This window comes from Monodelphis domestica, chromosome 4 (assembly GCF_027887165.1).
Source record: "Monodelphis domestica isolate mMonDom1 chromosome 4, mMonDom1.pri, whole genome shotgun sequence".
Lineage (NCBI taxonomy): Eukaryota > Metazoa > Chordata > Mammalia > Didelphimorphia > Didelphidae > Monodelphis > Monodelphis domestica.
The window spans coordinates 322,743,390-322,759,170 of record NC_077230.1 but is presented as its reverse complement, the minus strand read 5'-3'; positions in this window follow the sequence as shown (position 1 = coordinate 322,759,170).

The following is a 15,781-nucleotide window of genomic DNA, read 5'->3' as shown; positions in this document are numbered from 1 at the left end:
TAAATAGATTGGATTTCTCTTCTCTTTCCTTTTCACTAGATCTGCCCTACCTCTCCAGCAGGTATGGAACACTGATCCCTACCCATACCATATTTTTATAAATCAGGTTACATAAAGGAAACTTTTATATTTTCCGTCCCCTCTCCCCCTCCTCCTTCAATAGCCCATACTGAGAGAGTGGAAGAAAGAACAGCAAAGAAAAAATCACTGTCCCAAGGTATGCTGGAGCCAGCTCATACCAGTTTGTCAGAACCAACTGTGAAATTTCAATATGAGCATTTATTCTTTGGAAGTTAGAAAACCTTACAAACCAGTTGTTTTGTTGATTGACTAGACTTAAGAAAGTCATGGGAAAAATGTCAGTAATATAGATTAACTTAAAAGTGTGCTGTGCATTTTCTTTTTCAGAGACATTCTTAACTAGTATAACACACCATTGACAATGTCTTTGCTACACCTAAATTTTCATTGGCCTTCTTGGCATGGGTGCCTTAATTTCCTTTAGGAGCATTTGGTGGTTGAGAAGTAGCAAAAATGATACAGGGTGGGAGCTGATGAGAGTTGGGGATTAGCAAGGTTTAAAGAGAATTTCAGCACCCTGGACAAAGCAAATTCTTTTCATTAGTAAATACTCTGGAATTTCTTAGAGTCAGATGGTATAGTGGATAGAATACTTGATCTGGAGTAAGATCTGAGTTCAAATTCAGCCTCAGATACTATGTGATCCTGGGCAAGATGCTCAACCTCTGTCTGCCTCAGTTTCCTCAACTTATAAATTGAGGATAACAATACCACCTATATCATAAGGGTAAGTTGTAAGTAGTTTGAATAAAGCAGTCTAAATTCTAGTACTTATTGATTTCTATCCCTCTTTATGACCCTGTATAGCAATTCATTGACATTTGTATTACACACTTCTCTACAGGATACCCTTCTCCCTTTTCTCCTTCATCTTCTTAGAATCTCAAGTTTCCTTCAAAGCTCAGTTTAAATGCTACCTCCTTTAGAGGGACCTTTCTTGACCTTTATTTCTGCTACTCTTCCCACTCAAACTATGCCATATTCTTTGGTACATATTTTTTTCATATACTCACCTGTGTACATGTTGATTCTCCTTCCGGAATGTAAGTTTTTGGAGGAAAGGTGCTAGTTCATTTTTACCTTTCATCCCATGACATCTAGGCTATGTAGTGAAAAGAGGTTTGAACTTGGAATCAGGAAGACTCAGTATAAATCCTTCCCCAGTCCCATATTATCTGAGCAATCATCAGTCAACTAAATGTACTTCAGCCTCAGTTTCCTTATCTGTAAAATGAAAATAGTTTCACTTGTTTCACAAAGTTATTTTAGGGATCAAATGAAGTATCATGGAAATCACTTTGAAAAACTGGTCTCCTTGGTATTGCTTGCACTCAACAATATATTTCCAGACAGTGACTTTTATAAATTTTTATACAGGAATTTGATGTAAAAACCAAAACTAATTTCTAAGAATTTTATGACTGAAATTGGTCCCCTTTACTTTTTCCTCCTTTCTTTGTAGCTGTCTGTGTTTGTTAAAATATAATTTTTCAAATGGAGAAAATATGACCCTTTAGGGTAGGGACTGGCCATGTCTATACTTGTTCCTGGAGGCTGTCAATGCTTAACAAACAACCAAAAAAGGCAATTGCAATGGTTTGGATCTTATATTTACAACTTGACCTATTGGACCTCCAAAGAATCACATTTCTATTTCTTGAGCAGTGATAAATGTATTTACTTGAGGCTATTTTCTAATTTCTACTTTTTTTTAGTCAAGCTTTTGAGGACAAAAATTGTCTTCATTTTGTGACAGTAAAAGTCAGGTTATGTTTCATGAGGGCCCCTTCTCCCTAGCATTGAAGCTCCTTTAATTTATATTCCTGAAAAATAAAAGAATACTTAGTTGTTTAGTAATCTCCCACTGCATTGCCTCAATTTTCTGCAAGGCTATCAATATTTCTCCTTGAGAAGGATGATAGGCTGTCACTGTGGAGACTGAGTCTTAGTGGAAGGAAGTCCTAGGCTTTCTTATTATTATCAGAAATTTGCAGGCATGTTTGTTTTTGAAGTGCTCCAAAGGGTATTTGCTAGACCATAAGGGCTTGAGGTTGAAGTGATCTCAAGTGGTTTTTTCCTCATTGCCCACTTCCTTCTCCATCTTTAATCTCTTATTTGACTTCCTTTTCCATCCTGTTTCTTAGGAGGTGAACTACTTAGGATCGCAGAGCTAGAGTTAAGAAGAACTTCAGAGACCATCTAATCTATTCCCTTCATTTTACAGATGAGAAAATTGAGGCCTATGGAGATTATCAGTTGCCTATGGTTGTACAAGTTGTAAGCATCAGAGGTGGGATTTGAACTCAGTCCTCTGACTTCGGTGCCAGTGTTCTTCCTCCTGTGCTACACTAGCTTCTCAAGGATTGTCTTTCATCCATGGTCCTTGTAATGCTTAATCAAAAAATAGAAAGTTGATCTGTTTTATAGTTAGTGATCCCAGAGACTTGGGTATAGCCATACGTATAATTACCCAATTTTTCAGTTGCTGAGTAGGGATTTGGGAGATGTGAGTGAACTGGTGAATTAAGATTTGCCACTGGTTAGGAAATATGGGGCTGCAACCATTGTTAAATATATGTATGTTTCTTGAGCCATACAATTTAATTTTTCCCTCCTCATGCTTGCCAGAATTACTTAGAAGAGTGGGAAGGGAAAACATACTTTAATGCTATTGATCTATGTGGACATATGTTCTGACATTCATTTTTCAGGGACTTCTGTTCTTCCTCTTGACTAATGAGTTGGAGGGGACCTTAGAGACAAGTTATTCCAGCTCATACTTGGATAGTCTTCTCTCATGTTTCTAAGAAGTAGTTGTCTGGAGTCTTTTTAAACAATGCAGCAAAAAGAAGTGATGAGAAATTCACTGTCAAGTTAGCCCAAATCACTTTTGGATAGTTCTAGTTTGTTAGGAAGTTTTTTTGCTTACACGGAGCCTAAATTTCTGTCTTTATAGTTTTTACTCATTGCAACTTATCTTTCTTTTGTTGCACCCTCAAATTGAAATCTAATTCATGACAGCCTTTTAGCCACCTGAAGACTGACATCATGGTCTCTTGAAGTATTTTTTAAATCCATGCTAAACACTTTCAAATCATACAAGAGATATTTGGATGAAATGTTTTTTAATGTCCTCACCTAACTTCCCTCTTTTAAATCTGCTCTGGTTTTTTAATGTCCTTTCTAAAATATAGTTTACAGAACTGATTACAAGACTTCAGATGTGATCTGACCAGAGCAGAGTTCAATGAGGCTGCTCTCATTCTGGCCAATAGACTTCTATTAATGCAATCAGAGATCATATTAGTTTCTGTAGAAACTTTAACAGCTGCTGAAGAACAAGAAAAGCCAGTCCTTGAGGCCAAAGTCCTTTGCAAAGTCTGCTAACCTGAGAACAGGGACTACCTTAAAAATTTTTTTAATCTCCAGTGGTTACCACAATGCCCATTATAGAGTAGGTGCTTAATAAGTGTTTATTGACTTGATATGGTCTTATGAATAGAAATGACATTAAAGAAGATGTTACCAAGTACCTTATTGGACTTCTGGGCATTTCCATCTGATTTAAAAAAACAATAACTCTTATCTTCTATTTTAGAAATAAGGCTAAGTATTGTTTCCAAGGCAGAAGAATGATAAAGACTAGGCAATTGGGGTTGTGACTTGTTCAAGGTCATATAGCAAGGAAGTTTCTGAGGTCTGATTTGAACCCAGGATGTCTCATTTCTAGGCTCTTCTCTTTTTCCACTGTGCCCCCCCCCCCCATTTATGATTTACAGCTAAATTTTTTGATGTATATTTAGGGACAAATCTGACCACTGACAGTTGATGGGATGAAACCCATGACTGGACTATGGATCTGATTGGGCAGAACTTATTTTTAAAAACAAGATAAAGGGAGGTAAGTGGGGAAATATTGTGTTTTAATAAGATATTCTCAAGAAATCCAGGGTAAAGGTCAAGGGTTAGAGAAAAAGAAATGATTTTGTCATTGAAATAGTCCATATATGACCCACAAAGAAATTAGAAATAGATGAAGAGTTTGGGGAATAGATCAAAGATCTGGAATATGGGTATGATGTAGTGATGAATAACTTCAATTATCCAGAAGCTTTCTCTATACAAAAAGCATAGCAGATAACTTTGCTACTTGCCTTAGGTATAATTTCTTCTCTCTTGGTCTCAATTTCTTCTTCTTTAAAAGGAAGGCATTCAACTAGATGATGTCTAAGGTAATTTTCAGTGCTGAATCTATGATCCTATGATCCAGTCCTGGGAAAGATGCTAAGAGAATTGGTTGACAGGAATCAATTCTTCTTCTTTGGGAAGAATCCCTAGTTATTAAATTATGTCTAGTCTTCCTAACTCCCCATCATCCATCCTAGGTCTCTGTTTGCTCATGAAATATTTCTTTGTAGAACTGGTGGTGAGGTTTAGTGTGTATCATAGCAGCTTAGTTTGTGGTCATTCATACAAGATAATTAACCATTAAAACAAGCATTGTCAACTTGGTGTCTATGAACTTAATTTTTTATGACTATTTCAATATGATATTTTCTTTTTTAATCTTATTTTTACATATTTAAAAATATTATTATGAAAATAGATCCCTAAGCATTACCAGACTGCAGGTTAAAAGCCCTAGACAAAACAAATTTTATTCTTTTTAATGTCATATTCTGCCTAGGTAGTTTGCTGGGGTGGGGGGAAATATTTCTCTAATATGTGGTGGAATGGAAGAGAGAACTCCAATCATATATCTTTAATAAGTAATCCTTATTTTTCTTTTAAATTATGCAGTAAATTAAACATATAACTTTAAAAACTGACTAAATACACATATATTTAAAATTTATTGATGTTTGAAATTTTCAGAACAAAAACTTCCAAGTTAAAAATTTATTAAAATGTATTTTTCTTGAAAAGGATAAATGGAATTCTGGCTAATAAGATTAAACTTGCCTCTCTGCAGCTTAAGGTAGTTCTTCATGTTCACAGAGAAAACTAAGTTAACTATGACCACAGCTATGTGCCACGAAAGATTCTGTTATTTTTCCAAAGTCATCCCAGTTCTAAAGTTATCTTGTATATAAAAAGATCATATCAAGCATAGTCAGCAGCCCATTCTTTTTCTAGCTTTTTTTCAAACCTTTACCTTCTATGTATTTCTTCCAAAACAGAAGAGCAGTAAGGGTGAGGCAAAGAAGGTTAAATGATTTGCCTAGGGTCAGAAAACTAGTAAGTTTCTGAGGTCAGACTTGAATCCAGGACTTTCCCTCTCTAGACCTGATTCTCTATCCATTGAGCTTCTTTGCTTCTCCCTAACCCATTCTTTTTAAAATTTTTTTGCCATTTCTCTCTCATCTCTAATTTAGTAGGATTTTTTAAGATAAGGAATTGCTGTTCTTTGAGCTATTTATGATTTCTAATTTCAATTATTTTGAGTTCATGGTGTTCCATGATTCATAGCTATATGGCATCACCAGGAGAATTCATGTTGGGAAATGAGGGAATTTTGAGACAACAAGCTGTTTGGGGTAATTTTAAAGAGCTACTCAATATTATAAATTACCCAAAAGGCAATGGAGATGATACAGAGGATAGGGCATGGGATTTGAAATCAAATTATATGGGTTCAAATCCCAGGTTTGCCATTAACTTTCTGTGTGACCCTGGGCAAGTTTCTTAATGCCTCCTGGCCTTGTCTCTTCATGTATAAAAAGGGGGGGTTGAATTTTATGACCTTTAATATCCCTTCCAAATCTAAATCAATGAGCCTATGAAGGATGGATGTAATAACAACAAAAGAACATCTATTGAGCAATTATCATGTGCCAGAGTCTATGCTAAATACAAAGGATACAAAGAAAGGCAAAAATAGTCCCTGCTCTCTAGGGTCTTCCAATTCTCAAGTGAGACAATATGCAAATAAATATCTACAACAAGAAATATATATTAGTGTATAAATTAGAGACAATCTCAGAGGGAAGATGCTAGGACTAATAGGGATTGCGAATGGGTCCTTGTAGAAGGGAAGATCTTAAGTCTTAAAAAAACCCAAGAAGTAGAAATGAGGAGAAAGAGCATTCCAGACAAGGAGGATGGCCAGTGAAACATACAGATTTGAAATATAGTGCAAAGAACAGCAAGGAGTCCAGTATCACTGGATGAGAAAGTACAGGAAAAGGGAAGGAGTAAGGTATAAGAAAGTTAGAAAAGTGTATTGGGATCAGGTTATGAAGGGCTTTAAGGGACAGAATGCCCATGATGACAACTTGCATGGGAGAAGTGGTCCACAAAATACAATGAAAGATTTTGGAAAGACTTGGCATGCCTTAAAACACCATCTTTGGAATGGTCAAGAATATTGAAGTCTATCTATAAAAGATAACAGATGGAGAGCCTAAGGGCTCCCATTGAGATTCCTAAGATATGAAAAAGGCAAGATGACCTTGGAGTAGTATATTTGTTGTATATTAATGGAAGGGATGAACAGAACAGAAATCTCATGTGGATGAGATTAATAGAAGAGAGTGGGAAGGAATTTGATCTTTTTTGGTAGAAATATTATTCATACCTTTCTAATCACAGATTGACTAAGTATAAAAAATGGGTACATATGGCAACATTCTATTCTATTTCCTCTTTTTTCCCCACTCAAGCTAAGGTGATTTCAACATCCCATTGCCTATTGTAAGTTTTAGATAAAAAATCCAGTTTTTGATGGTAAATCATTGCTTAAAACCTATCCTATCATGAATTTGGAAAATGTTTTATAAGATGTTAGTTGAAAACACAAGTTGTATATATTACTGCAGCCTCAGTTCTATTCAATAAGCATTGACTAAGCCCTCATCATAAAGTAAGTGCTCAGAGATTTCACAATTCATTAGGGGTATTAGTAAAAATATAAAAAAACACTATGAGATATTAGAAAATGAGAAGTGCATAACATAGAGGGGGGAAACTGCTATGAGAAACTCAAGGAGAGAGAAAAGTTTGGTTTCATAAGTATGCAAGGAAAGTTTCATTATGGAGGGAGTAGCTCTTAGACTGAGTCTTAAAAGATGGGTACATTTTGGACAGGTGGGAGAATAAAAGGTGTCTATGTCTCCAAATAGAAACAACTCTTAATGGTCTAGGTAATCCAGGATTCTTTTTTTTTATTCATAAAAACCCTTACCTTCCATCTTGGAGTCAATATTGTGCCTCCAACTGTACCAGTTGCCCCCAATCCAGGATTCTTAATGTGAAGTTCATGAATACACACACACACATAAATGTATTGTTATTTTTAGACTGTTTCAGTTATGCTTGACTCTTTATGATCCCATTTGGTGTTATCTTGGCAGACATAATGGAGTGGTTTGCCATTTCCTTCTCCAGGTTATTTTATAGATGAGGAAACTGAGACCAATAGGGTTAAGTGACCTGCCCAGAGTTACACAGCTAGTAAGTGTCTGAGGTCAAATTTGAACTCAAGAAGATGAGCCTTCCTGACTCCAGAATTGGTACTCTATCCATTGTATCATCTAGATTCCCCTCCCCCTGTAATCCTATGAATTTTATTTTATGCATTTGAAAACATTATTTTGATAAGAGGTCTGTAGGGTTTTGATTGCTATAGGGGTCTTGCTACATAAACCAGGCTAAGAACATCCTTTATAAAAGAATAATTGGGTTTGGTTCTGTTTGAACCATAAAGTATAGGAAAGGGAGCAATTTTTTTTTAACTGGGCCAGCTGGTAAATGGGGCCAGGAAGGTCAAGTTTGACAGCATAGTCTTGTTCTGGAGTTTTAGCCTAAAGTGGCGAGAAGATATTGCTGGGGATGTGAGTAAGACTAGATAGTTGATAAATGTCCAACATTTCCAAGATACAGTTTTGTGTGAAATCAATCTATAATACTGTAGGAACAGACAAGAGATAAAAAAATGCTGATAAGGGGCAGATCAGCAACATTCACTAATTATTCAAGTAAAGGTCTAGAAACCACTGAAATGGGCTTGGTGGCACGATAATATTCCACTTCATTCATATATCTTAGACATAATTTCAGAGAAAACTCAGAAAGCTTGCATGACCCGGTTAAGAGTGAAGTGAGTAAAGAACAGTTTATGCTATAACATAAATATTGTAAAAATCAACTTTAAAAGTGTTTAGGTCAATGAAATGACCAAACATGATTCCAAAAAATCCAGCATTAAGAGTGCTATCCTCCTCTTGAAAGAGATATGATGGGCTAAATATGTAGAAAAAGCAAATTTTGGATATAACTAATGAGTTTGTTTTGATTAATTTTGAATATTTAATATAAGGATTTTCTTCATATTGGTGGATGGTAGAGAGAAGAAACAAAAATTTGCCTATTCTTAAAAAATGTGTTGTGGTAGGTTCTGGAAAATTTGTAATTGGCCAGTAGATTTTTTTTTTTTTGATCTCACTCCATTTTCTACCTTTGCCATTTCTGACCACCTCAACTAGTCTTAGACCCAGGGTATTGCATCCTAATGATACCACGGAAGAAGATTCCTGGTCATTCTACGTTTCAAGTCCTATCCCTCTATATTTTCTTATCTTTTGCAGTGACATTATGAGAGTTATTTTCTTCTACCTTCTTTTCTCTGCCTCTTTTGGTTGCAGAGTTATAATGCTCAGTTGGATGCTACACAGATGTTTTCTCCATGATCCATCCACTCACTAAAACAGTTGTACTCCAGTATTCCCATTCAATGAGCAAAGACAAAGATAAGATCAGTGACAGAAAATATAAGAGCATTATAGCAGTACTCAATAGGGGCAGTATATCTTTGTTGTGGTGCAGCTGTGTTGCACAGTGGGTAGAGTGCCAGGTATGGAGTTAGTCATATCCATTTTCTTGAGTTCAAATGTGGTCTCAGATACTTACTAGCTGTGTGACCCTGAACAAGTCAACTTAACCCTGTTTGTTTCAGTTTCCTCATCTGTAAAATGAATTAGAGGAGGAAATGAAAAACTATTCCAGTATCTTTACAAAGAAAATCCCAAATGGAATAAATAAGAGTTCAACATGACTGAAAAATAATTGAATAAGAAAAATCTCTGCTATCTTCCAGTTATATCAAACATTGCCTTGGCATGGCTCAAAATGAGGTCCTAACACTCTGGCTCACAACCTTTCACTTCTGGAGTTAGCTTAGATTTTTCTTATTTACCAAAACATGGTCCCACTTGGGTAATGAGTCTCCATGTATTACTAGGGAAGCAAAGCAGGAGATTGAGGCGGTAGACCACCACTCTTCTCTCTTCAGAAAGAGAGAGGATACAGCCTAGACATGTATCTATCTTCTCCCTTAAGTATTATTAGTTTAGGGGATATGCTTGGGTTCCATCTAACTTCTGATCTCTTTGTCATTTTGGTAGTAGAGGGAACTGTTCTTGTTAATGTTTTTATTAGTCCTAATCCTCGTGGGCAGTCTAGGTTGTGCATAATTCATCAAATATCTCATTGTGTTGAGTATTGTTGAAGGAACAAAGTGAGATAATGTGTAACACATTGGAAAACATTTGCCAAATATTTGATCATAAATAAAAGGATAAAAATTCTGAAGAATATAAATTACCTTTACATGATTATGAATATTCTTCTCCATTAGCAAAGTTTTTATTTTGAATTCTGATGACATAAAAGTAAATACCTTTTTTCTTAGGATCTTCATGTTCTTTGAAAACAATAACTAAACTTGTATCTTTTCCTGAAGTAGGCATGCTAAAAGTATCTGTGATTTGAACTAGAAGAGACCATAGAGATCATTCAACCTCTCATTTTACAGATAAGAAAACTGGGCTTCACTGATGTCAATGCTTGTATTTTGTTAATATTTTTGTTAGTCCTGTTCCTTGTGGTAGGACCAGGGACCTTTTCAGAAACATTAGGAAGATTCTGCTACTCCTTGGGGAAAATCCAACTGGGAGAAAAATTAGCCATAGAGATTATTACTTAAAAGGTTCACAGGAATGAATATGGTGTAAGATTAAGGTCCAAGATTTGTATCCCAGAAGCACTATCTATGTGCTAAGATGGTCTGGAGTCTATAGTAAATTATTCTTGCCCTCAAAGAGCTCACAAAAGGATTAAGATGGATACACAAATAACTACCACACAAGTTAGATGCTAAATGAGCTAGTTGTCCAAGGCAACACAAGGAGTAAATAGTATTGGTTAGGATACAGAATCAAGACAGTCAATCATTTGTTAAGCACCTATTTTGTGTTAGGCACTGGAGATTCACACGTCCAGTGTTCTTTCTACTGCCATGCTATCAGAGGTTCTAAAAAAGCAAAAACAGAGGAATCACGAGAGAGGAGAGACAAATACAGCTGCATAGTAAGGTAGAAGTTTATTGGAGAGGGAAATGGGCTGCTACATGGAGTCCTTGAAGGGATTATTTAGTAAGGGTGTGGGTTTATAAGCACAGAATGTGTTAGGATCATAGGTTATTTATGTATCTATGGGTACAGAGTCCTGATTGATAAAAGGGAAATGCTTGTCATTACACAGAATTTGTCTCTCCAGAGCTCAAATAGCTTTCTAAAATGTTATCTCCTCTTTCAAGAGTATCTTTGTTAGGCAAGTAGATATCAAATGTCATTTTCTTATTTGTGTAGCCAGATGAGGTTCAATGCTTTGCATGTGAAAAGGGAAGTAGGGTCTGAACTTGGGTATTTTTGTGTGTGCCTGGTCCAGGCAGAGACCCAGCTTTGAAGCCATCTGTGTTTGAGCCTGGGGCTGGAGCCAATGGGGGTCACCTTCTGTACATGTTCCAAAGGAACAATTTGCTTCCAGTTTCTTGCCTTGTTTGTCCTATGAAACAAGAGCTAACCAAGCAAGGAGTAGAGGAGGAGAGGAGAAGGGAAAGAAAGAAGAGTTTGGTTTATGAAGAAAGGAGCTTGCTGGATATAAAGACATCACTGGAAACAAAAATGAAAAAGAAGTAAGCAGTTCCATCATATTCCTATAACAAGAAGTAGAATTAATTTAGAGGGATCATCTAAGAAGAGGGAAGGACATTAACATGCTGTGGAATATTTTTCTTTAAAAAATATCAATGGCATGCCCCAAAAGGCATAAAATTTCATATACTCTTTGACTCAGAAATACCACTGCTAAGTATGTATACCAAAGAGATCAAAGATAGGAGAAAAGAACCTATGTGTACAAAATATTTAAAGCAACTATTTTTTGTGGTGGCAAAGAACTGGAAACTAAAAGGATGTTTATCCATTGGCAAAATGGCTGAAAAAGTTGTGTGGTGTATGATTGTAATGGGATTCTATTCTGCTATTAAGAAAAGATGAATGAAATGATCACAAAAAAAACCCAAAACAAACAACAACCTGGAAAGACTTGTATGAAGTGATGTAAAGTGAAGTGAGCAGAACCAGGAGAAGATTGCACACAGCAACAACAATAATATATGATGATCAGCTGTGAATAACATAATTGTTACCAGCAATTTAAGGATCCAGTATAACTCCAAGGGATTCATGATGGAAAAGGATTTCTATTTGAATAGGAGGAATAGATGGAGTCTGAATGTACATTGAAGCATACCATTCTTATTTTTTAAACTTTCCTTTATTTTTTACAATTACATATAGAAACAGGTTTTTGCAATTGATTTTTGACATTTTGTGATTCATATTCTTGCTTGATATTAAGACCCAGGGATTTATTGCAAGTCTGGACCCACCAAGAGTACCATTTTTCTACTGAATGTTTTGCTGTTGAGTGGGAGACTGAGCAACACTTAAATAAGTTTGCTGCAACTAATCCATTTTGGGTGGCTTCCTGGCTTCTAAGAGGATGACAGACATCGAACTGAGTTATTTAAAGTAATAGTGAATAGATGTGTTTTAGATCTGTTCCTTCCATTCCCCCTTCCCTCCTTCAATGCTACTTTTTCAGGAAATCGTTCACTAGGCAGAAAAGAGGAAGTAAGGACTGAGTAATGATAATGGAGACCTTGCACTTTTTTTTTTGTCTTTGAAATTAAATTTAGCTTCATGTTCCATCTCTTCATTTGACAGATAAAAGGAATGAAGCCCCATTCTTTGGCAGCTGGGAAAGTAGGAAAAAAAGATGCAGTTCTACCATTGTCCAATAAGAACTGTACCAAGACTGGTATATCTAGAATCCCTAAAGCATATAATTGGGGACTTTGTGAGTTGGAATGGACCTCTGAGGCACCTGATACAAGTTTCCTCAAAGTAAGAATCTACTTTTCAGCATCCCTGAAAAGTGGTCATCTTAACCATGTTTGAAGACTTCTGGGTTTGAAGATCTCATTACTTCCTAAGGTAACCTATTTCCCTTTTGGGTAACTTTGACTGTTTTACCTTACATCAAACTGTAATCTGCTTCTCAACACCTTTCTTCACCTGCTTTTCCCCTCTTGGGCCAACTTAAGCAAGGCTTAGCCTTCTTTTGAGAATCCTTTATATACTTAAAGTTGACTATAATGAGTTGAGGAAGATTCATTTAAGTCTTATCTCCCCTTAAATTCTTTCAACTAAAGCTCATATGGCATGGCTTTGAGGCTTCACACTCTACTAGTAAGTATACTATACTTCACACTATACTCCTTTAGAAGTATTATGGCTTGCTCTAAAATAGTGCCCATAGTTAAACACAGTACTCCAGATATGACCTGACCAAGGCAGTGTATAGGTAAATAAAACCTCTTTTTTCCTAGATACTACCATCTCTCTCTCTGTTAATAGATCCCGATTTTATTTTTGTGGTTGTAATTTTAATAATATTCAGCTTAAGGTATAAACTATTATCTAACTATAACTCCTCCCTCCTCTACTTTGGTCATTTTGGTCATTAACATTTTTAACATAGCTGTAGCAATTTAAAATATTCATTCATTTGATTTTATTTGATACATCCTAGCCTGTTGAAATAATTTTTGAATCCATATTCTGGTATCCAACTTAGACACCCTCCAAAGAGTGATTTCTTTATCCCAAGCATTGACAAAGGTATTTCTGATACAAGTTGCTTTCTGTATTTCTCATCTGGTTGACATGGACCACTGCTTTTTTAATCAACTCATTCATGAAAGTGAGAAATCCACTTCACTGTACAATGATCTGGCCCATATTCTGACATCATATCAACAAAAATAGTGTGAAAGATCATCAAATTTTCTTGTTGAAATCTATGTAGAGTAAGTTCATGCCATTCCCTTAGTTTACCACCCCAAGTGATTTATTTTTGTCAAGAATACTTTATTCTTTCTGGACCCCCCTTGACTTTTTAGTGGCCACCATTTCATTTTTATGGGCTCACAAATCATTCTATTAATGATTTAGAATTTTTCTAAAGTCAAAGTTAAGACCATTCTTCTATAGTTAGAAAAATTCTTCCTTTTCCCTCCATTAAAACTTAGAATTGGGGGGCAGCTGGGTGATTCAGTGGATTGAGAGCCAAGTCTGGGTTCAAATCTAGCCTCAGAGACTTTCCTAGCTATATGACCCTGGGCAAGTTACTTGACCCCCATTGCCTAGCTCTTACCACTATTCTTCCTTAGAATCAATATACAATATTCATTTTAAGATGGAAGGTAAGGGTTTAAAAACAACAACAACAATACCTCAGAATCACATTTGCATATGCCCACATCTATACTGTTTTCTCTTATTCTCACATCTCAGATATCTGCTATTTTAGATAGCAGATCAATAAATATAATCATAAATATTTTCAATACCACACCATAGGATATAGTTGCTCTAGGCCTAGCGACTTGAACTCATTGAAGGCAAGTAAGTATATTCTATTATTGTCTCCTCACACACATTGTGTTTGTTTCCTGATAATCAACTACTTTAGTGCCATACTTTTCAGTATGAAGAAAAAACAGGAGCAAAAGAGGAATTGGGTTAAGTTGGCTTTTTCCTTCCATTTATTCTCAATAGCAACAGAAGTGATGCTCTTTGTTTGACATTCCCATAACTTGCCTATGTTACTGATAAATCCATTTTGTTATATTCCTTAATTCATGCTGGGCTTTAACTTTTTAACAATTTGCTGCACTTTTATATTAATCCCTAGTCACTGGCTTTTGCTTCAGCCTTCTGTACGTTAAAAAAAATCCAAGTTGCTCAATGAATTAATTGCCTCTGAACATTCTTATACATCTGTTTTGTGTTAGGCACAGTGCTAAATGCCTTACAAATATTATCTCATTTGATCCTCACAACGGCCCTATGTGTCTTTAGACAAATGTACCAAATTTCCGTCCTCATAAGAATATTCCTCTTCAACCTATTCCTCTTCAGCTGACGTTCCTTGTAGAATTCTTGGGATCCTACATATTGTTGGTCTTAACTTTTTAAAAATCATTTCTTCTTAAATCTAAAATGTATAGGAGTCAATGGCCAACATTCTTCTCCCCATCTATCATGAAATCAGTGATGTAGCAAAATTTCCTCGGAAAAAATGAATTCTATATAACACCAATCAGTAAATTAAAAATATTTATTGAACATATACAATATGCCAGATATTGTGCTAGTTAGTACAAAGAATGAAATAAGTGGTCATCTATTTATCAACTTCTTCAATATCTATAGTGACTAGAATTCTCTGTCCCTCATTGGAGACCACTTCAATTTCAGATATATTTCAGCTGTTGGGAAGTTTAAAAGAAACTGAATCCAAAATTGCCTTACTGTAAATTCCATCCATTAGACAAGCAGAACCTGACTAATCTGTTTTCTATAATAGAGTCCTTTAAATATTTGAAGACAATAATTGTTACCCTTCCAGTCATCTTTCCTCCAGGCTAAAAAATACTCCACCTAAGTTCCATTAGACTGTAAGTTCCTGGGAGAACTGAGCCTGCATCTCTGTTTTAATTTATAACCAAACATATTCTTTTAATTTCCTATGTCAATGAGCTTAGAACGTTGGCATAGATGAGATTCAAAGGAGTTTTTCAAGTGAACCCTATATGCTATTCATTCAAGGACCTTTCCTCTCCTGATTGTCCTCTGGGCATACTTCAACTTTGCAGTGTCTTTTATGAAATGAGTTTCAATTAGATGAACTTAATGTTCCATATATGTTCCAATTAGCTCATATACAGTAGAAATAATAAATACCTTATTTCAGGTACTATAGTATTATTAATGTTGCCCAAGGGTAAATATATAGAAATAAGCATTTTTTCATAATTCCTCAGTTTAGTGGAAAAATAATTGACTTTGGAGACAGAGGACCTGGATTAAAATCCAGGATCTTCTACTTACTGGTAGTGTATAGAAGTCATTGAACTTTTCTGGTCCTCAGATTCCCCAACAGTTAAATGAGAGTTTTAGGCTCATTAGCCTTTAAGGTCCCTTTCAGGCCTAGTTCTGTGATTCTGTGATCCTATGAAGTGAATAGAGTAGATTAGGGATCAGCAAACTTTGGCCAATGGGCCATACCTAGTCTGCTGCCTGTTTTTGCATGGCCCAAAAGCTAAGAAAGGCTTTTACATATTTACAAAAAAGAACAAAAATCATTCTTATCTCATAAACCATGTGAAAACAGGCTGTAGGAAGGATTTGGCCCATTGGCCATAGTTTGCTGACCTATTACATTAGATGAATTCTGACGTCTCTTCTAGATCTAGAGCTATGAACATGTAAACCTTTTAGATTGGCCCTAT